Here is a 23,286-nt window from a genome sequence, read left to right as displayed (position 1 = left end):
TGATCTTTCACAATTAATCTGTAAGCATTTATTAAATACCTATTATGTGTTGTGCACTATGCTAGGTGTTTGGTATACAAAAACAAAAATGAAATAATCTTTGCCCTTAGGGAACTTAAATTCAATCTAAGGAGACAACATGTACAAATGTAAATATATTCAGAATAAAACCAAAATAAATACAAGGTAATTCTTTTTGGAGTGGGGAAAATGATGGATCAGGAAAAATATCATAATGGACCTCATGTATGGCTAAGAGGAAATACTAGGTAAATTTTGTTTAATAATAACAATGACTCATAGCTTTAAACTTTGCAGAACATTTGGCATATATTTTCTCATTTAATTATTATTGTAATTCTGTTATAAGTCCCATTTTACATATAAGGAAAATAAGACCAAGAGAAGTTGTGATTTGTCCAGCTAGTTAATGTCGAAGACAGGTTTTCTTGACTTCAAGGCCAATATCCTTTCTGCTGTAATGATGCCACTATATAGTGACCCAGGAGATCACACACTGAGAGTTGTATATATGTAGGCAGCCAGATGATAGGCATGGATGGTACTTCTGGGCAAAAAGGAGAACCCTTAATTAAAATGAAAATTAAACACAGAGTTGGAAAAATAATTATTTCTGTTTGCATCATAGTCATATTGTCAGGATTTATCAAATACTTGAAAGATATAAAGATAGCAAAAATGATGACATTTCATCTGCTGTAGGCACATATATAGATAAAGTAAATACAAATGTAGCCCTTATAAACTCTGGGGGTCCTTATTGCAACTTTTCAAAATAACATATTGGATCCCTCAGGAAAAGGCTAGCTACATCTCCCCTCAGGATTCTAGGGATACTTTTTGGGTATATTTCTCCAATTCTATTGGTTGAATCTCACTCTGGTGTATTTTCCCAAATGTCAATTGCCAATGATTAGGACTCTATTCTCATTTAACCCATTGACTTCAATCAACTTTTATGAAGAGATGTTTACTGAGATGACATAGCAAGAAGAAATATAGAAACATCCCCCCAGCACCCAGGGGCATGCTCTCCCCAATACTACTTATCCCTTCGGCACAGTGGGTTTCAACTTGAAGCAGTTTCTGCAAAGCATTTTCTTCTCTACCAATATTCACTTCCAAATGTGATATCACTAGTAGACAAGTCCCTCTGGAGCTTCATTTGATCCATTTCTAAGTTGGGTCAAGCAGGTTAATTGGTGCTTAGGGTTCAGTTTCCTGCAGCTTCTAGATTTTTGGCAGCTCTCCTCCACTTGGAGGGATCAGTTTATCTTTTTTTTTTTAATTGAACTTCAAGAAAGAAAAAAAGGTCAAATCACCTCCACAGAAATCTTTTTTTTTTTTTTAATGCACCCATAGTTTTGGCTCCATAGCCAATCAAAAGTCCTTTTCTTCATTACTGTTCTATTTCTGGCTAACCACATATGCCAATAGTGCTTGAGCACTTTGGGGATGGCAAGAAGATTCTTGCTTCTGGATGGCCAGATGTGATTCAGCCTCTAGTACTTTGAAGATGACACAGTGATTCCCTTATTTTTTTTTTAAAAATTATTAAATTGATTTAGTAAGAGAATTTTTCCATGGTTACATGATTCATGTGGGAATGTGAAATTCCATTAGGTTTTATATGTGTCATTGATCAAGACCTATTTCCATATTATTGATATCTGCACTAGGGTGATCTTTTAGAGTCTACATCCCCAATCATATCCCCATCAACCTTTGTGATCAAGCAGTTGTTTTTCTTCTTTGTTTCTACTCCCACAATTCTTTCTCTGGATGTGGATAGTGTTCTTTCTCTTAAGTCTCTCAGAATTGTCCTGGATCATTGCATTGCTGCTAGTAGAAAAGTCTGTTACATTCGATTGTGCCACAGTGTATCTCTCTCTGTGTACAATGTTCTTCTGGTTCTGCTCCTTTTACTCTGCATCAATTCCTGGAGGTCTTTCCAGTTCACATGGAATTCCTCCAGTTCATTATTCCTTTGAGCACAATAGTATTCCATCACCAACAGATACCACAATTTGTTTAACCAGCCATTCCCCAATTGAAGGGCACCCCCTCATTTTCCAATTTTTTGCCACCACAAGGAGTGTGGCTATAAATATTTTTGTACAAGTCTTTTTCCTTATTATCTCTTTGGGGGTTTAGACCCAGCAGTGGTATGGCTGGATCAAAGGACAGGTAGTCTTTTAAAGCCCTTTGGGCATAGTTCCAAATTGCCATCCAGAATGGTTGGATCAATGCATAACTATGATTCCCTTATTGGCTAGTGAGCAGGAAGTGTCTCTGTTGAATGGGTCTTTGAAAGGGAGTCACCACCCTCATTTGTTAATTCTTTTTCTGAGTGTATCTGTATGAAAGGTGGAGAGAGTCACCCTTCTGATCCCCTAAGAAAGAGAGAAAGTTCAAAAGTGGCAACTATTGGAGGCACTTAGCTAGTTAAGCTTTTTTGGTGCGTTGGAGCTCCTGATTGTGTTTTATGCTTTGTATTTTCTTCCCTGAATACAGGTGATTGAATAGCAATCCTGAGATGTATATGTCTAGTCTTAGAGACAACTTTGCAAGTTTGAGAAGTTAGAAATCCTCTGTCAGAGATCATTGGCAGCAGAAGGCAGTGGAGAGGATATCACTAGCAAGGGAATAAATTCAGCCACTAGCTGGGCTATCTAACTACCTTTGTGGGGAACAGTAAAGAGTAAAGTAAAATGTAAAATGCTTATTCATCCGCCTTGCAAACTGCCTCATGTTCTGATAATCAGTTCTCAGTCTCCCAGAAGATTATAGTAGTAGTTAATACTTCTGCTTATTAAAGCTTTTCTCTCAATGTGTGCTTGTGGAAACTTCTGAGTTAAACATTTTTTTAATTTTTGTGTAGAAGAAATAAATGTATGCCCCACACTTGATTTATATTATATGTTGGGTACTTTTCTACTTATTCCTCCACTCTTCTTGGGGATTTGCTAGACATGAGCCAAACCCAAGCTTTAAATAATTCTTCCTCCTGGTCCTGCAGTGGAAGTAAAAGCAAACCAGAAGGTGCAAGAAAAGGAGTATGACTCTTTTCCTAGGTGGTCATTTTCCCATGACTGAATCCATTCTGGACTATATACATGGTTCTAGAACACAGTGGATAAATACTGTTAGCTTCCATGGGCCAAACAATGTTTAGAGGATGCTTAGAATAGTCAAATTATTATTATTACTATTATTAGTTTATGATTAGAATAAAATGAAATTGAGAGTAGTTCTCAAAAAATGTAGTATAGCTAGGTGTACTGGGAAATTTTGGATGTTTTTATTACAGATATAAGAAGATTTATAATTTTATTATTTTAAATGATAATTTATATATAAATGATACATAAATGATATGTATTAAATGATAATAAATTGTGTATTATAATTATATGTGTTTATCAATTTTATCTATTATTTATTATCATTTATTTATATAAATTGTATATTGTAATTACATTTAAATTTATAAATATGTTATTTATCATATACAATATATTTGTTTATATCAATGTATGTGATAAATATAGAATTGTATATTTTATGTACATTATATTCAAGAAATATAGTTTATTTTTTGTTAATTTTTATTAAGTTTTTTACTAATTACATGTAACAACAAATTTGCACATGAGTTTTCCAGAGTTACAGAATCCAAATTGTCTCCCTCCCTCCCCTTTCTCCCCACTCTTAGAGCACGTAAGCAATTCAATCTGTGTTATATCTGTATATGATCTGTGTATTATCATGCAAAAAATTTTTATTATGAATTTAAACTTGCCTAGTATATGCAGTATTGTATATATGATATTCAAAAAATTAAGAAAACTTGCTTAAAACAGTTCTTTTTATTTAAGAGAAGTTGTCTAATGTATGTCTCCTAAATCTTCCATAGTGTTACTATAATTTCTGTGCACTTGATCTTTCATGGCAAAGAATATTACACTATGAGGGGAAAAAATAGAGAACCAGTGATGTAGTCAGTTGGCTTGGGGTCAAAATGGGGTAGAGACTGGACTAAGCTCAAACAAAGATTATAATTATATAGGCATATGTCAGGGATGAACAGAAGTGATGATAGAGCAAAAGTTAAAAGTTGCAGGTGAGGGGCAAGATGAAGTCATCATGGTAGCTTCATGTCTAAAAGACACAAGTCAAGAAAGGATCTGAAGGATCTGTGGACAAGACAGGTGGAGGTTTAGCTGATAGGCAATGGCTAGATCTAGAGCAGGAAAGAAATAGGAAATACCCAAGGGCTTTCTCCTAGTTCTTATAAGACCTTGGACATTTGGGGCAGATGCTGATCTTCATCTACTCAGGAGCTTTCCATGACCTTGGGGAATACCAGTGTTATTGTGACTAGGTGGATTGGAGCAGAGTAGTGAGAGGGAATGGGGGAAAGCACTGATGAAACACTTGCTCTATGTCATTGACCTCCATTTCCTCAAATATAAAATAAGGATGTTGTGGGGCAACTGGGTAGCTCAGTGGCTTGAGAGTCAGGTTTAGAGATATGAGGTCTTTGGTTCAAATCTGTCCTCAGACACTTGTTAGCTGTGTGACCCTGGGCAAGTCACTTAACCCTCATTGCTTAGCCCTTACTGCTTTTTTGCCTTGGAACTGATACACAGTAATGATTCTAAGATGGAAGGTAAAGGTTTAAAAAAGATATGAAGTTGCATTTCAGTGATCTTTGAACTCCTTAACTTTGTTATAACAACATTATAACTAGTTTCAGAAGCTTTTACTTCAAGAGAAATAAAGGTGGGTTTAGCGGCAACTCTGTCCTCATGTGTGAAATGTGAGGATGACACTCTATGCTTGTGTCAGGTATGACTTTTAAAAATCTTACATTCCATAATATTTTTCTTTAAGCAACAACAGCAACAACAATAACAACAACAAACCCTTGCCTTTCATCTCAGAATCAATGCTGTGCATTGGTTCCAAGCAGAAGAGTGGTAAGTGCTAGGCAATGGGGGTTAAGTGACTTTCCCAGGGTCACACAGCTAGGAAGTATCTGAGGCCAGACATGAAAGTAAGATCCCCTATCTCTAAGCTGACTCTCGAGCCACTGAATCCCCTAACTGTTCTCTCCATGGTATTTCTAAGCAAGTCTCTGATGTCATTTCTGAATTTTACAGCCTCAAGAATATTTCTAAGCAAGACTCTGTCCTCATTTCTGGACTTCACAGCCTAAGATTAGCACTCAGAAAAGCTATGGACAAAGATGAAACCATTCTGTTTCATTTTTGTTTTGTCTTTGTACCCCAATTGGTTTGCATAGTGCCTTACATGTAGAAGATACTGGAATTCAATTGAATGGAATTATTAAATGCCTAAATTGCAGTTAGAGAAATTCTTTGGTAGAGACCTTATGATAATTTAAAAGTAAAATTGTATTATATTACCTGAATTTGATTAATATATTTTATCTTATCTTCTTTCACCAGAAACACAATATAGCTTAAATCATAGAGAGCTGGCCTAGGAGCTAAGAAAACCTAGATCCAAGTTCTGTCAGTAACAGACTCTCTATGTAATCCTGGGAAAAATCACTGAATCTCTCATACCAAACAACTCTCTAGCACTGTAAGTTGCAGAGAATGAGCTGACCCTTATCAGGGTCTATTCCAGTAAGTCCTGCCTTCTCATTTTGGGGTCAAAGTATTTAAGCTTTAGCTTCAGTATTTGACCTTCCAATGAATACTCTGAATTGATTTCTTAAGTATTGAGTGACTTGATCTCCTTGCTGTCAAGTTTTCTCCAGGACCACAGTTTGAAAGCATCAATTCTCCTTGTTGTCCAAGAGGGATAAGAAAAGGAAGTGGTGTTAGAGTTAATATTCTTCAACTCAAAGATCATTGTAGACAGTGACTGTAGCTATGAACTGTCTACAAGCTATGGCAAATATGGAAAGTCTACTAAAAAGCAAGGATACCATCTGGCCAATAAAGGTCCAAATAGTTAAAGTCCTGGTTTTTCCAGTAGCAATGTGTGGCTGTGAGAGTGGATTATAAGGAAAACAGGGGACCACGGAATCCACACTTTCAAATTGTATTTCTGGAAAAGACTTTACTTAGGCTTATCATAGCTACTAGCATCACTACTCTTGTACTTTGGGGCCATTATCCATAACTAAATAGTGTTAATGAAACAAAGAGAAGCATTGCTGTGAAGCTTACAAAGCTGAGTGTCACAACAAACATGAACTTGGACAGACTGAGGCAGATGGTGGAAGATAGAAGGGCCTGTAGTGTTATGATCTGTGGAGTTACGAAGAGTTGAACATGACTGAACAACAACCAAAATTGTCCATTACCTGAATTTAACTATAAATTCATCCACTTAGAAAATATCTAATGACGATCTATTACTTGCAATGCACTGTCTTCATAGCTATGGATGTGAGGGATGAAAGAATTAAAATGAAAAAATTAATAAAAACAGTCCCTAACCTTGATAAAATTATAGTCCAATAAGGAATAAAGACACATAAATAACCTATTTTATAAAACAGCAATTGTATAAGAAAAAGGAATAAATAAAGAACTATAAAAAGTCATAGGAGAGGAATATTACCTTTGGTTGAGATGATCCAAAGAGCTTTCATGGAAGAAGTAACATTTGAATTGAGTTTTGAACAGCAGGTAAAATTTCAACAGATGGAACCTGGGTAGTGTGGAAGGTACCATCCCTCTACCCGAGATAGTAGAATAGTATGCAAAAGGTTTTGAAGTGGGAAAAGAAATCACATATTTTTGAATAGTCCAGCTTCCGTGGGGAATGGGATTCTCACAAGAAAATAGTGGAAGCAAGCCTGGAAAGATAGATTGGACTCAGATTGTGGAAAGCCTTTGTGAGTCAAAGTTGACATCAGATTTTGGGCATCATGAATCAAAGATGAATTTTTATTGACAGCTTGAAAAATTCTAATGTAAATATCTCGGGAGAAAATTAATATTTGAAACACACCATAAACTATTTTGAGGAACTTTTGGACTTCCATCAGTTTTTAAGGAGGAAGGTAGAGAGAGTACTAGTCACATTTTTGCAGAGGTCACTAGAGGTCTCTTTGTTCTTGTACAAAGTCTAGCTCAGACACCTTACACTGATGAAATGCTTTTCCTCTTTTGAAGGAGAATCTTTTTTAAGGTAAATTTTGCTATGTGGAGACTGTTTATGAGAAAATATTGTTTGAAATGACATTGTATGACTTGGCTTTATAAATGGTATAAATAACATTTGTTTCCCTGATGAAATAGTCCCAAGACCTATAGGCGTCTGGCACTGTCTCCTGGGAGTTGGGTAACTTGAATCACAAGTGATAGCTTAAGATGGAATAAAAAAGTCCTGGATATGCCTTTTATAGTTCTTGACCTATGGGGAGTTGTAAAAAATCCTCAGGCAGGAGCTTGCAGAGGAAAAAATTAGTCTTCAAGATTAAAAAAGTTTACGGGGATATATTGATAGGAATTGTGCACAGAATAAAATTCTAATCCTATGAATTAAAACATGTCAAAAAGCTTGGCCTTATCTTTCTCTTTTTTTTAACCCTTATCTTCTGTGTAAGAATCAAAACTAAGTATTGGTTCTAAGGTAAGGGCTAAGGTTCCAAGGTAAGGCTCCACTGGTAAGGGCTAGGTAATTGGGGCCGAGTGACTTGCTTAGGATCACACAGCTAGGACATGTCTGAGGCCAGATTTGAATTCAGAATTTCCCAGCTTCAGGGTTGTCTCTCAATCCACTGAGCCTCCTACTGCTTTCCCAGGAATGCTCCTAAAGATCATTTGGTTCAACTCCCTCCTCACCACACTTATTTCACAGTTAGGGAAAGAGAGACTGAAGAATTAAAGGACCAATTTATAAAGTTAAATATTAGAATTGGGGCTAAATTCAGGTATCCTGATTTCTTTTCCAAAGCTCTTTCCTCTATGCTATAATTCATAGAGAACTAGGTGGCAGAAAAATTAATTTAGGGTTTATGAATCTGATTAATTTCTTAAAACTTGCTCATACAAATGATAGGTGATACCTTGCTGGTACACTGGAAGAAGCACTATGACATAGGAAGATTTGAGTTCAAATCCTTCTTCATACACTTATTAATCTGGGCAAATCGCTTAACTGCCATCTGTCTCAGTTTCCTCAACTGGTAAAATGAGGATAATATCTATCGCCCAGGGTTATTATTAGGATAAAATGAATTAATATTTGTAAAAGGCTTAGCACAGAGCCTGGAATATAGTCGGTACTATATAAATACTTGTTTCCTTCCTATAGAGCTAAACCAAATCAATGTTTTCATGCTTCTGCCCTATAGTCTTGGTGAAATTTAAAAAAAAAATGAGTCAGCCTGATGTAATAGTAAAAGGGATATCATTTTGGAAGATTAAACTAGAAAAGACGAAGCTGACTCCTTTTCTCTTAGAAATTTTAAGTGTAGTGAGAAGAAATTGTATTATCTGTGATGTGGGGAAAATAGTCTAATCACAGAGCTCATGTGTGTGTTGCGGCATCAAAGCTGCTCCTATGAGTATTTCTACTATTCTTGGCTTAACCTGTTATGGATATATCCTGGGAGAAATCACAGAGCAATTCCCTAAATGCAGGTTCCTAGCTTGGAAGGCAGAATTGGCTCTTCCCTTTCTGTAAAGTCACTGGCACTGAGATTGTCCAGGATAACTGAGTTTTGCAGCAGGACCAATAATTTTGAACTCTCCTTCTTGATGGTTTCTCAATTTTCCCATGTGAATACTAAAGAGGCAACTGTACATTAAGTACATTAGAGCCTTGCTAAAACATTGTCCTGGGGTCTGTGCTAAGGACCCCAGGTAGAAGAGATCATTTTATAACAAAGACTTCCGAAGGTGGGATCTAATACTGTCTGTCTTTTAACTGAAATGAATTCTATGGCAAAGAGATATGTTGCAATAAGTTCCAGGGCAGGGGTCGGCAATCTTTTTGGCCGTGAGAGCCATAAACGCCACATTTTTCAAAATATAACTTCATGAGAGCCATACAGTGCTCACAGTGTGCGCTCCTGTAACAGCGCCTGAAAAAAAATTGACTTTATGGCTCCTGCAGAAAGAGCTATATCCCATATGTTGCTGGCCCCTGTTTCAGGGGATGATTCAGTTTTAGAGTGGAGCAACACTGACAGAAAAATTACTTTCCTAAGTTTATAACTTACCAAGTCAAGTAACATTTTAACAGCTCGGAGATGTTTCCTAGAACATGAAGTTGCTGTTTGAGGTGGTGTGTGGTGTGTGTGTGTGTGTTTGTATATCTTTTCTTCCTAATCACTTTGCTTATGCATTCTAAAGTATCTAGTACTACAGGAAGCCATCTATTTCTCTTTCAAAATGCATATTATTTTGTTAGATGATTGAGGATAGAAAAATATCCTTGAGGCACTCTAGAGACTATATAAAAGTTGTAGCATAAGAGTTTCTGACACTTAATAGCTATGTGACTGTGGGCAAATCATTTGACTCTGTTTGCCTCAGTTTCCTCATCTGTAAAATGAGCTGGAGAAGTAAATGGTAAATCGCTCTAGTTTCTTTGCCAAGAAAATCCCCAAAATAGAGTCACAAAGAGTTGGACATGTCTGAACAACTAAACAACAGCATAACGTTTGAAAGTTAGAATGATCTCTTGTCTTTTTTTTTTTTTAATCCCCCTATCTCCAGGCAGGACCACACTGCCAAATGGGAGAAGTAAGGAGGAAAAAATCTAGTGATTACTGCCTTTGGTATTGTTTTGGCAAATTATCTTTCAAATGATCTTCACAGATAATGACTAGACACCATTTACTTCAAGCTCTTAGAATAAAAGGAACAATGCAAATGGACAAAGGTAGTAAGAGTAGCAATCAATTGTCTTGGGAACCCAAGGCACAACGGAGATCTTTAATCGAGTACTCTTTAGGGCCCCTTGAGAAACATGTTTCATGTGAATTTTTTTCTTTTAGTAACCCAATTTGCTGCTATCATATGCTACTTCATTTGCTATGGTGTTTAAATTACATAAATATTTATGCTAGTCTGCTGGTTTCTCTCCCATTTGACATTGCAAGATCCTGAAAATATTCATCTTTTTTCCCCTAGTGAAAAATAAATTGTTCCTCAGATCCATATACATTCAGAAAAAGTATATTCTTCCTACTCCTGATCTGAAAGTTAGATAATTGGTAGTTGAAATTTTTAAACCTTGATTTCACAAACAAAAATTGCATTTTTGAAGCCCGTGATAATAACTGAATGACAGTGGAGAATTTTACAAAAGGTATTTGATTCATCAGTAAATCCACAAACATTATTATTTACTATGGGCCATCATCAATGAGAAAAAATAAAAGAGATGCCAAAACACTATCAAGTAAATGGCTCTTGGTTTTCAAACTCCAACTATTCAGCTGAGTAGAGAATCAAAATACCCAAGAAAAACCAAGCAGCAGCTTTTCAAGAGAAATATCTAAGCAAGAAAATAGCAAATTGGACTACCTGATAAAGCTGCTAGAACCCTTCCTAGGTTTAGATAAACAACTTCTGTATGTAGGAAATTTCCATTTTGTTTGCAGATGTGCTTGATTTTCTTCTTTTAGAAAAAATTAATTTTGGTAATTTTACAAAAAAATTTAGTTTCTATGCAATTGTAATGTCAAATGGAATGCTTTTAAATGCCTATCAAACTTTGAGTTGTTGTGTTTGGCAAAAGGTGGGTCATTTGAAAAGAATCACTATTTCATAAAAAATATACACCTTACTCTTTGATACAGAGATACTGGCTTCCTTTCTGTTCTGCAAAATAAGACATTCCACCTTGTGGCTCCAGACATTTTCTCTGGCTATCTATGTCACCTCAACCTACTAGTTTCCCTAGGTTCCTTTAAGTCTCAATTAAAATCCCACCTTCTTTAGGAAATCTTTCCCAGAATCCTTATTTTAGGGCCTTCCTTCTGTTTTTTTTTTTAAAAAATGTTTTTTATTGTTGTTCAATCATGTCTGACTCTTTGTGGCTCCATTTGGGGTTTTATTGGCAAAGATACTGGAGTGGTTTTGCCATTTCCTACTCTGGCTCATTTTACATATGAGGCAATTAAGGCAAACATGGTTAAGTGACTTGCCGAGGGTCCCATAGCTAGTAAATGTCTGAGGTCAGGTCTTCCTGACTGTAGGCTGGGTGCTCCTATCTACTGCACCAGTCCTTCCTCTGTTTGTTATTTTGTAATTGTCTTTTATGTAGTTTATACATACATATTTATTTATTTGTTGTTTCCTCTGATAGACTGGGAACTCCTTGAAGTCAGGGACTGTCTTTTGTTCTTTTTTTGTAACCCCAGCTCTTTTTGTTGTTGTTGTTAATTTAAATTTTTTATTTTGAATATTTTGCCCATGGTTACATGTTTCATGTTCTTTCCCTCTCCCCCAAGCCTCTCTACCCCCTCCCCCCATGGCCAATGCACAAATCCACTGGGTAACCCCAGCTCTTAGCACAAAGTAGGCAATTAATAAATGTTTATTGATTGACTTGGCCGTGAATGCGTGTGTGTGTATATATATATATATATATAACAAAGAAGAATATGGGAAGAAAGTAACTTCCACTCACCTCTTGCTAAATGTTATTTGTGTTCCCCTACACAGAAGGAAAATCAGTCTGTTATAGTTTACAGAGCTGGAGGAGACCTTTAAAAACATCCACTTTATCTCAGAGCCCCTATGCCTACAAATCGATCTGTCCCATGCTTAGATATTCTCTCCTGTGTACGTGATTTTTCTCAGCACCCTATTTATTGTTGTTCGGCTGATCAGATGTGTCCGAATTACTTGACCTTTTCTCGGCAAAGATACTGGAATGGTTTGCCATTTCTGCTCCAGAGAATTAAGGCAGCAGAGTTAAGTGATTTGATCAAGGTCATGCAGCTAGTAGGTGTCTGAGGCTGGACCTGAACTCAGGCCTTCCTGACTCCAGGCTCAACTCTCTAGCTGCCTCCTTAACCTATTCCCAGATATCACCATAAAAAATCACAATCTTTGCAGTTTTGTTTAGTTATCGGTGAAAACAACTAATACCCACCCTATGTAGTTATGACATTTTGGAAATCATGGTTTGAGCTATTACTAAATGAAAGCAACAAGAGCTGCTAATAATAACTCTAACAAGCCACGCTCACAGCAGTTTTCTTCTTCACTGGTAGTATTGCTAGTTTTTAAACATGTGAAGGAAATAAGGAAAGGGAATAAGCATTTATATAGCGCCTACTATGTGCCAGGCACTGTGCTAAGTGCTTTACAGATATCATCTCATTTTATATGAATCAAGTAGGGGGAACATCAGTTCAAATAAAAATTGCCCCAGAGAGGTTAACTCCCTCCCCTGCAATATGAGTCCCGCCTCCCACCCCCAGGATTTAAATACAGAGATGGAGGCTCTGGGATCCCCCTACTCCCACCCATTTTTTTTTTAAAAAGATAAAACAAAAATTAAGTTTTAAACAAAAGAGGAAAGGGGAGGAGGAAAAAGGCAAGGATCCAGAAGACAGGACTGGGAATATACCCTGGCCTGGGGGAACTCCGTGAGATAGGTGCTCCATTTTACACTTGAGGAAACTGAGACAGATGGAGGTTAAATGACTCATACAGCTAGTAAGTGAATGAAGTGGAATTTAAACTCAGTTCTTTCTGACTCCAGGCTCAGTTCTCTATCCACTGTGACTCCTAACTGCCTCCTTATATAAACTGTTATGATTTTTCAAGATATTATATTGCATTTCTTTTTTTTTTTTAACCTTTACCTTCTATCTTAGAATCAATACTGGATAGTGGTTCAAAGACAGAAAAGCAATAAAGCCTAGGCAATGGGAGTTAAGTGACTTGCCCAGGGTCACATAGGAAGGCAGTGTCTGAGGCCAGATTTGAACCCAGGATCTCCCATCTGTAGATCTTTCTCTTAATCCATGAAGCCACCTAGCTGCCACATTATATTGTATTTCCAAAAGAACACCAAGGAGTTATATCACTATAACAAAGGTTATACAAGTCCTTTACCCCTACATTTAATGGTCTGTGCAAACATATATTTTGTAACATCTATGGCAAGCAGTTTTCTTATAGATCATTTGTTTTCAATCATAACATGACATATTCCAATGAAGTTTTAAGAGGAGAAAAAAAGTTGGTTCAAGAAACTCACCATTAACCTTAATTGGTTTCTTCTTCTGTAAAATGAGCTGGAGAAGGAAATGGCAAATCACCCCAGGATCTTTGCCAAGAAAACACCAAATGCGGTCACAGAAGAGTCAGCTGGACACACTGAACAGAAGAAACAACAGCAAAAACAATAAAAGTAAACAAACTCTCTACTCTCTAAAAGTAAAATGGCCACTTTAAGGAGTGGTGTGTTTCTCCTAAATAGAGAACCCCTTGTCAGATATACTACAGAGAGGATTCATGTTGAGAGATTATTTGAATAAGATGGTGGCTTCCAACTCAGATTTTGTGAAAAAGAAATGTATTTATGTGGCACTGTGAATTCATCAAGAAAGAGATGGTATGAAAATTTCCAGGATAAAGGTGTAATGGCAAATAATTAGCAATATCACTATAAATGAATGGCTATCTGAATGTTTTGCTCTCCAAACACAATGCTTTTGAAGAAAAAAATGCCTTGAAATTCTGTTTAAAAACTCTTTCCCTCAAATGCTACTGAATTTCATTCACCCACTCTCCTATGTAAAGGATGATTGAATCCATGATTTCATTCACCCCAGACTGCTGCTTATGCAAATAGCCCCAAACTGACTGATATTGTTGTGTTCCTCGGAGCTGGGACTTTGCTGTCAGAAAATGACATAAAGTAAGCTTGTTGCTTCTGCTGCCAAAAGAGTTGAAAGATGGTTGTTTCTCAAAAATGCCATTGTTTGCTAGTCAATTGGCAGGGAGAGAAAAGCCCTGTGAATTGTAGCTATTCCAACTATTGTGGAAATTCTGAAAGATCACACATGAACTCAAAGCAAAGTGGCAGTGGGTCCTTATGGGAATGGAAAAGCTCCCTGCAAATTACACATATTGCTAAAGGGAGCTGGATATTTTAGAAGATGACTTTTCCCCATCTAAGTGGAAGCCAACTCGGTGCTATTGGTTGTTGCCCTGTGTTCTATTGTCGCATTATAAAAGAGGAGAGGTACTATTACTGGTGAGCCTTCATTACTCTAAGTCTCAATGTGACGAGTGCATATTAGTTTAAACAATTAATATTCTGAGTCTATCTCACAAAGGCAAAAATCATGCTAGCAACAGCAGAAATATTGAATGGGAGAGACTGTTGTAATGCAACATGCAGGGATTTTGTGGGATAGAAGAAAGGAAAGAAGGAAGGAAGAAAGTGGCAAGGAAGGAAGGAAAGAAGGTAGAATGGAAGGAAGGAAGGAAAAAAGGGAGGGAGGGAGAGAGCCTAGGGGAGTAGAAAAAAGAGAGGAAGGGAGAAAGTATAGCATTGGTCTTAGCTATTCTCACCCTGGAAGTATGCTTAATCTTTATTCCAGCCAAGTATGCAAACTTGGGGTAGGCCTGTTTCCATGCATACCTTATGGAGGGTCCTCTCTCTGTCCTCATACTTCAAAGCATTTACAGATATCCTCTGTTTCTTATTGGCCATGTTGAGGTAGTACTGTTTGGCAAAAAAAGGTCTTTTCATTGAATAGGATGACTAGAGTACTTGCAGTGGTAACAGCATCAGAAGCAGTCAGGCCAAAAGGGGCATAATTGAAATCAGAAGAAAGGAGAGAGAGAGAGAGAGAGAGAGAGAGAGAGAGAGAGAGAGAGAGAGAGAGACAGAGAGAGACAGAGAGAGACAGAGAGACAGAGACAGAGAGACAGAGACAGAGAGACAGAGAGAGACAGAGAGAGAGACAGAGACAGAGAGAGAGAGACAGAGAGAGAGACAGAGACAGAGAGACAGAGAGACAGAGAGACAGAGAGACAGAGAGACAGAGAGACAGAGAGAGAGAGAGAGAGAGAGAGAGAGAGAAATGGAAGGAAGAATGATCCCCACTTAGCAATGATCAGACTATATCTAGTGGATGTGAAATGAGAAATGGCTAATTAGCAGCCTTGGCAAAGAAACTGTAAACATCTTCATCTTTCAACTAATTGTGCTGGTAATGTCACTGGATTCTGTTCTAATCATTCTCTGATTCTTTATTGCATAACATTCCCTTTTCTGTGTGGGAATAAAATTACTTGTTCCATAAGTGTTTTAGGTTGTATTTTGGGCCCTTCTTTTACTTTCCCCTTTGAGGGAGATGATAACTCTTAGAATTAGAACCTAGTAACCATGTCTATAATTAGGAATTCTATAAGCAGTGACTTTCCCCAGAGTAGTATGGGAAAATGAATCAGTAACTATGAGAATGGGATGAGAGGATCTCAGACTGAGGGCAAAAAAATGAGAGGGATAGATATAGGTCACTAGCTCCTATAGCTCCTTCTAAATGGTACCTGGCTAGCTATTGTACTAGGCAAGGAAGGAAAGAAAGAAAGAAAGAAAGAAAGAAAGAAAGAAAGAAAGAAAGAAAGAAAGAAAGAAAGAAAGAAAGAAAGAAAGAAAGAGAGAGAGAGAGAGAGAGAGAGAAGAGAGAAAGAAAGAGAGAAAAGAGAAAGAAACAAAAGAAACTGAGAAAAAATGAGAAACTAAGCTAGAAAGGAAGAAAGAAAGGAAAGAAGGAAACAAAGAAGGAAGGAAAGGAAAAAGGAAAAAGAAAAGAGGAAGGAAAGGAGGCAAGGGGAGAGGAAATAAGGGAGGAAGGGAAAAGAGGAAAAAGCATATTATAGATCTCTCTTGCACATCATGACTTTCCCCTTTCCAGTTTTGATATATTGTGGGTCAGCATGAGAAATTATACGGGAATTTTTGGGGAGTTTTGTGGAAGCTGCAGAAGACATGCAAAGACAGCAGATGACACAGGAGAAATGTTTTGAAACCATACAGTCTATATACAACCAAACAGAACCCAAATTTTACAGTGAGGTACCATAAACATGCCATAAAAGGAAAAGAAAAGATTCAGACTTCTTTGGTATGAAGGGAGGGCCCCAAAATTTTACGTGGGTTTTCCAGATTGCAGGGGCATTGCATCCTTAACTGCTATGATGCAGAAAGGATACTTGAATTCAGTTATGTCATTAGAAGGCACAGTTTCTCAAAGTTAGAGGATGTGACCACTCTGAGGTCACCTACATTATCCTTTCTCTTTTGTGCTTAACTACAAGTGATTTTGGGTCCCAAAGTGGAACATTTTCATTTTTGAGATCCTGTGGTTTCATGTCATATATATGTTGTATGTGATTAAATAATAATATTATTATCTACAAAACATCTTTTGATGACCCCAACAATTCTTTCTGTGACGTTCTTGAGTCTATAATTATTTCCAGTAATACCGATATAGATTTCCAATAGAATGGATCAATGAGAAGTTGTATCTAATCCCAACTCCCAGATATTACCACAAATAAGAAATGTGCAAAATATAGTAAAAGGACAATAATTAAGGAAGGAAGTTCATGAAGTAAAAAAAGAAACTGAAGAAGTGATTGAGTAAATAAAAACATCTAGTACAGAAAAAAAAACTATTTGGAGAACTTGCAGAAGAGGATTCACTGTTGTGAATATTCAATAACAAATAGAATTTCTGAAAGGAGAATGTAGTAGTCACAATATCCCTCAGATTGGTTGGAAAGCCTAATGAAAGAAATAAAAAAAGAAATAAGGAATGAAATTAAATTTCTTAAAAATCTTAAATAGAGTTGATAGTTTAGAATAGTAGCCAAGACACTTAAAAAAGCATTACACATTATGAAAAACAGAAAGGAGAGGATGACTAAAAAGTGAATGATAATAAACATAATCTAGCATCTATGCCATCTTAAGGTTTACAAGACATTTTACAAATATTTATCTCATTTAATACAAGAATGATTGGAACAAAGTAAAGTAAAGATAAAAAAATAAAAGAATAAACAAGGTTTCTACAACTAAAAACAATGTAAACAAGATTCAAAGAGACAGTCAAGAATCCATTTCATTAATATACCACTTGAATATTCACTATTTCATTGACATATCAATTGCTATACCACCAAACACCAATTTTGTGTAAAGCATAAAAGGAAATTGCCTATAAGCATTGGAAAAATGAGTAAAATGCCGATCAGTGATATTGTCAGCATGCTACTAATGCTAAAGCTTCTGGGACAATTTCCTCTGTCCCTCAACTCTTAGGGAAGAGGTGCTCACTATATATGTAGCAAAACAACTCCCAGATTTCATTTCTTTTTTTTAAAAAAATGTAATTAATTAATTAATTAAGAAGATTTTCCCATGGTTACATGATTCATATTCTTTCCCTCCTCTCCTCCTTCCCCTCTTCCATAGCCAATGAGCAATTTCACTTGATTTTACATGTGTCAATTTTCAATTCTTTTTTAAAGATTCACACTAGGCAACTTTCAGTCATCAGTGGGAAATGTCAAAGCAAATTTTCTGCCTGGAGACTAAAGGTTGCTGCGAGTGAAGAAGTAGAAACCTTCTGGAACAAGACAAGTTCAGTGAAAACTCCATTAGATGTCTAAAAACAGCATTTTCCTATAGCCTCTACTATAGTTTATCCAACTAGAAAGTGATAAGGGACCTAGAAAGAGTATTATACTATATTATTAAATATAATCAAAATAAAAATAAATATTTTGTATTAATACTATAAAATGAGTTAAATTTAATAATCTCAATTTACCATTATGATAATGAGGACATTTGAATTCAAGAAATATAAACAGCACATATCTTGTTTGTTACATGATGACTTAGAATATAACATAAAGGATTTAAAAAAAAAGAATACAACTGAAAGGGCAGAGATTACACCATGTGTCTACTCATTGCTTAGTGCTCCACAAGTACTTATACGATATTAAATATTGCCTGTATTATGTGAATTTTAATCAGCAATATCCATAGGTGAGGAATGTATTGACAAATTTTATTTCATGGCATGTTTGGACATTTTCTTTTCTTTCACCCCCCTCTTAGTCAGATAGCACTTTATAGAGAAGAAAACATTTCCTGCATCTCACTCAGCCATGCTGATGGTACAGCACTTTATATAGGAAATGAGAGAGGGGAATAAAATTTCAAGAACTGTGCTTTCCCCACATCTTTTTGTTCTTCTTTTGAATTTTAAAGTGATTTTATTTTTACATTTGCTCCCTAGTTGGCCTCAGTTTCTTCTCTGTTTCTCTCCTCACTCCATACCTTGCCTCAACTCGGATGGTTAGAAATCTCTTTGCATTGACCACTTTTCATGATTTCATGATTTCAAAAAAATACTCCAACATTTCCCAAGGTGTTAACAGAAGCTTCTTGGGATGAACAGAAGAGCCTTGTTAGCTGTCTCAATACAAGGATCTATATCACTCATTTTTTAAGAAACCCATCTCCTACCTCTTGCTGAAGCCTCCTGCTGCATGGCAAATAGTCTGTGACATCTTCTCTACCCACCCTCAAGGGGAATAGGGAGTCTGTGCCCTCTTTTTCATCTGCTACTGCTGGGGCAACACTTCTTGGAAAGCAATTCAAGAAGAAAAGTCACTGACATGTAGGAAAAATTATCAACAAGAAAGTATCCCACAATAATGAATGAATTCAAATGTCAAATAAGTCCAAATCTGTATACACCAAAAAGTTGAAGCAGGTAAAGGGGAGTCATATTCTTTCATATGGCATTGCTTTCCTTTTCATTTTATGTGACTAGTTTGCAAGCTGTCTATTTTCTTTCTCTTGAAAAGAACAGGAAAGTTTATTCCTGAAATCCCAATGACAAACACATAATCACCAGAGAATTACTCATAGCACTTTCCTCTCCCCATGTGCTTCTTGCTACTGATCCCAGCTTTCCCAAGGGAAATGGGAGTCTACTAGAAAACAATTCAAGAAACTTAAATCTATGGCTGCTTTAGCTGAGGTGTAAGACAGTGAAGAAAGAGTGGCAAAACTCAAATGGAGTAGTTACTCCTTCCTCCTTCCCCCCTCAAAGAACACTGTATTTGTAGTCATTAGACCAGTGATGGGCAACTTTTGAGCTTGTTGTGTCAAAATGTGCCAAAAAACCAAGCATAACTTGGGTGGTGTGTCACTTTGAGAAAAAAACCACACAATTTCATGATATTTATAGTTAAACAAAAATGTATGATTGTAATATATAACTGTATTTAATAAACCAAAATAGGTAAATTAATATAGGTAGAATTGTCATCTATAGTGCACAGAGTGTCTACACTACACTACAGCAAATGTTTCATCTTTGGCATGTGGCCCCATATTTCTCTGTATATGGCCGCATGTCATTGAAAATGGCTACGTGTGTCAGTGCTGACATGCGTGTCATAGGTTTGCCATCACCACACTAGACCTAGGTTTGTTCACATGCTAGCTCTGACATTAATTACCTACATGACATTAGGAAAATCATTTAACTTTTATAGGTCTCCATGTCTTAATCCACATAAAGCTACCTTTTATTTAAGTTCCAAAAGACTTGACCATCTTCACACATATGCCAGGTTTGGCCTCTCTGTAGATCCAAACAAACTTTTCATCTCACATAGATGGAGGGCTTGGGAGCAGCCTCGTGATGATCACCAGAAACTGATTACATTTGCCAGGAGAGGACATAGTGACACAAAACTTCAATATCCCATTCATAAACTTGAGTTTCTAGCTTTGATATGGACTATTACGAAAAGTTAATATGGAATTAAATGGCAAATGTGGTCTGATAACAAACCACTGACATTTTGAACAGTGCCAGGTTTGAAGCTGCTTGCCAATGATAGTTGGCAAAAGCCAACTATATTCAGCATTTGCTACCTGCCAAAGAAGACCAATGTGGACATGGATGCTCTGTCTCGAAAACAATGTAAATCAGTTGACAGCATTTATTAAGTGTTTCCTATGTTCCAGACACTGTTATGTTCTAGAAATACAAAACAAGTGAAAGAAAAATGATTCTATCTTCAAGGATCTTATATTCTAATGGGGGAGAACAACTCATAGAAAGCAGCTGAAAAGTCAATGGTGCGGATAGACAATGTGAAACAGATGCTATGGTCATACCTAAGGAAGGAATGAAAGCTATATGTGACATTCAGGAAGCTGAGACAATGATCAAGTAAAAGCGTAGGTGAGCTGGGGACTTCCATCAGTGAACTTTCTTTCATTGAACCAGCCTTCTCTGCATCATTTTTCTTAGATGACTGGAGCTGAAAGCAAAAGAAAAAGGATTATAAGAAAAGATATATTATGAAGCAAAGCAGTTACACTAAAAGACAAACTTTATTCCCAAGAAACACTGTAGGGTTAAAAATGACAGAAGTTGGAACTCAGCAAGTGAGTGCTGCATCAGACTCTAAATGATCCCATGAATGGTACTAGGTAGCTGTTGGTGCTACCCAACATATATTGCTCTAGACCACTTTTGAAAGTGCTTCATTATTGATTTTGAACAAAAAGGCCAAGAGAACTTTGGAGCTAATAAGAAGCGGATTTTACTGGTCCTAGATAGCAGCAGATGTCACAAAGAAGGGAGACATCTGAGTTCACTTTGTTCAAAGAAAGGTGCTAACAACTCAAGCAAAGAATCTAGAGAATGTAAATACTATCAAATCTTTAGAACTGATCTTTAACATTTTTCCGGGAAGGAGATTGTAGCAACATAAGTAATATTTTAGAAGTAGTTGTTTATTTCATCAAATATGCATAATCAGGGCCAGAAAGCATTCAGATTGCAAAATTATTGTGGGATTATTTCTCAGGGTATGGATTTTTGGTCAAGATACATTCTGACCAAGATAGAAACTTTGAGAGCAAACTTACCCAAGGACATGATTGATGTTGCAAGCATGAAGTTTATATTATGATCTACAAAAGTGGCCCCAGCCTGTGTGCTTGTCGAACATATTAGGAGCATTGAGACCAGAACAAAGACCTCAGTGGAGTCAACATGTGCCATTTGTAGTACAAGTGTAGAACTTCATCATTAATGATTACAGGTTTTACATTATACTTGCTCATGTTCGAGTGAGAATCCTGTGTACACTTTGACTTGTGTTTCTTGAGTTTCAGAGGATGGAGAATGCAAATTCTCACAACAGAACATTTCAGCATAGAAGTAAACTGAAAAATGCCTTGCAGTTAGCCTTGTCTTTAGTTTAGAAGAACTCTGCCTGAAACAAGCAATGGCATGATATTCAAGCTCATTATCAAGACCTCCAACAAATAGATGGAGTGCTGAGAGACTGGGTATTCAAGGTATATCCAAAATAGCAGACAGACAGAAAGCTACTCCATGTTTAGTTGTGGAGCCTGGACAGTTTGCCTGTTTATATATAATGACCCCAGAGCCTGGAGGGGACTGATTAAAGACAGCTTATTGCGACCACTTATTGTTCATAGAAGAGATAGGTGGACTCCCTTATTATATGGCAGGAAGAGACAAGTGATGGGCATTTATTGCAGTAAACTCTAAAAACAAAAGCTATCAGTACAAAGACTTTCCGAACCACACAGTGGCCTAGGGAATAACATTTGTAGTAAAGAAGACAGTGAGTACTGTAATCCAGCAGACCAATTCCAGCAAGGAGAGAGGTAGTACCTTTCCTGGTTAGAACTTTATCCACAGAGGGGCACTTAATGGCATCTAGTAATACAAATAATCAGCCTACACACTCTATAAGTTTAGATTTAGGAATATATTTGTATATGTTTATTTGTGTTTTATCTCTCTTATTAGGCTGTAAGCTTCTTGAGGGCAGGAAATGACTTTTACTTCTTTTTCTATCCCCATTGATTAGCAGAGTACCTGGTATTTAGTAGGTACTTAATAAATGTTGATTGATTGAATGCAAGACTATCATTTTGATGAGGATTTTTATTAGTGTGTGCCATCAACTGGTTCAAGTATAGGGGCAGAGAGATTAGCAAGTCATAATAAAACTAGACCCTACATGACTATATCCAGATTAACCAGAAGTTGTTACACATGAAATCAGATGACAATACAAATGTTTATCCATGCAATGTGTGCCTTGTATTCAATTTTGTGTTTATTGATGTGCCATAATTTCTTCATGACTTGCTGTCATTATTTTGCGATATGTGGTAAATAGTACATTAGTGTTGTACAAGTATTATAATTATGAGTTGTACTGTTTCTGTATTTTCATATATATTAGTGCCTTGGTGTATTCTGTTGTTTTATAAGCCTAATAATATATTGCTAGTTTGCCTTACTCCCTTGTTGTGTTCTCTGGATATGCACAGATCTGAGTGATATCTGCATGTAATTTCCATGTGATTCATGAAAGCTGATATCTGCTATATCCAGCATGCATCCTCCTACAACATTTGACAGAGAATATAAAAATACCTCAGCACATGCACCAAAGGATATATTCTATGGCCAATGGCTATGTAAGAACCATAGAGAGAAAGGTGATGCTCTCTAGGAATGTTCCACAATGCAAATGTCAGATACCATCTTGAAGACCCATAGCAAGACACTGGAAGATAATAGCAATATCTAGCTGTTATTCTCATTAGAAAGCTTAAGCATCATATCGCTTAAGGACAAATAAAAAGAGATGTAGAATGGAATAAAAATATATAAAATATATCAGAGTCTTCATACAATTAATCAATAATTAAAGGCAAAAGTTTAAGAGGTTTCAGTGTAATAAGGAGCCAAATCAATGGAAATAAGAAAATGGATAGTTCAATTTCGATACCCAAAGAATGAGGAAATTAAAATTTTCTAGTTGTTTATCTGGTCAGAAGAAGACAGATGCAATCAAATGAGAAACAGAAATCTCATATACTGTTAATATGATGAACAGAATGTTGACAAAGTCTAATTTCTTTCCAAAACTAGAAAGCTACATGTCTAAAGAAAATTCATATTTATTGGCTCAAATGCTTTTTAGTCAAGACATAGTTTTCCAGTGACACATGAATGTTTATGAAAGCATTTTGCCAGCTCCCTCTCTGATGTAAGCCATATCTGATCCCATAGTTCTTAAAAGAAGACATCAAAAGATGAGGACACTAATGATTCCAAATAGAGACCAATTATGTTTCATTATTAGGTAACATTTTTGGAATTTCTATTAAATTTAGATTTTCAGTGCT

This window comes from Gracilinanus agilis, chromosome 3 (genome assembly GCF_016433145.1).
Source record: "Gracilinanus agilis isolate LMUSP501 chromosome 3, AgileGrace, whole genome shotgun sequence".
Lineage (NCBI taxonomy): Eukaryota > Metazoa > Chordata > Mammalia > Didelphimorphia > Didelphidae > Gracilinanus > Gracilinanus agilis.
This window is presented reverse-complemented; position numbering follows the sequence as displayed.